Source organism: Propithecus coquereli, unplaced genomic scaffold, assembly GCF_000956105.1.
Source record: "Propithecus coquereli isolate 6110/MARCELLA unplaced genomic scaffold, Pcoq_1.0 Scaffold26, whole genome shotgun sequence".
In the NCBI taxonomy this organism is placed as follows: Eukaryota; Metazoa; Chordata; class Mammalia; order Primates; family Indriidae; genus Propithecus; species Propithecus coquereli.
Window position 1 is genome coordinate 2,935,221 of NW_012148174.1, and position 356 is coordinate 2,935,576.

The 356-nt window shown below is 47.2% G+C and overlaps 1 protein-coding gene across 1 annotated transcript in view; it reads right to left on the reverse strand.

The window, feature by feature from the left end:
* LOC105812649 (helicase POLQ-like) overlaps positions 1 to 356 on the reverse strand; it is a 24,802-nt gene that overhangs the window by 371 nt on the left and 24,075 nt on the right. The gene's annotated exons all lie outside the window — the stretch shown is intronic.

The window sequence follows — 356 nt, forward strand, 5'->3', positions numbered from 1 at the left end:
ACGTGGAAAACAGTAAAAATGGCCTGACCCTCATTAAATAGAACCGCAGGCAGAAGCAGCAGCTGGGCGGTGGCCGTGGTCTGCCCTTCTCCTACTGCGGGCCGTGCACACTTCAGGTGCAGGCTGGCTCCCCCCACCAGCTTTGATGTGTCCTAATTTGTTGTCTTTTCTTGCAAAATGAGCAGATACCGTCAAAACTTCTTTCTTGTCAATTCAGCAATGAGAAAGAGTCTTTCCCATTATTTCTTCCAAACGCATAATTGGCACGTTACTGATTCATAATGGCTAATGGTTTCATTCATAAAGGATGATTCATTGGGTTCCTATGGCAGATACAGGCCACCGAGCAGGCTAAG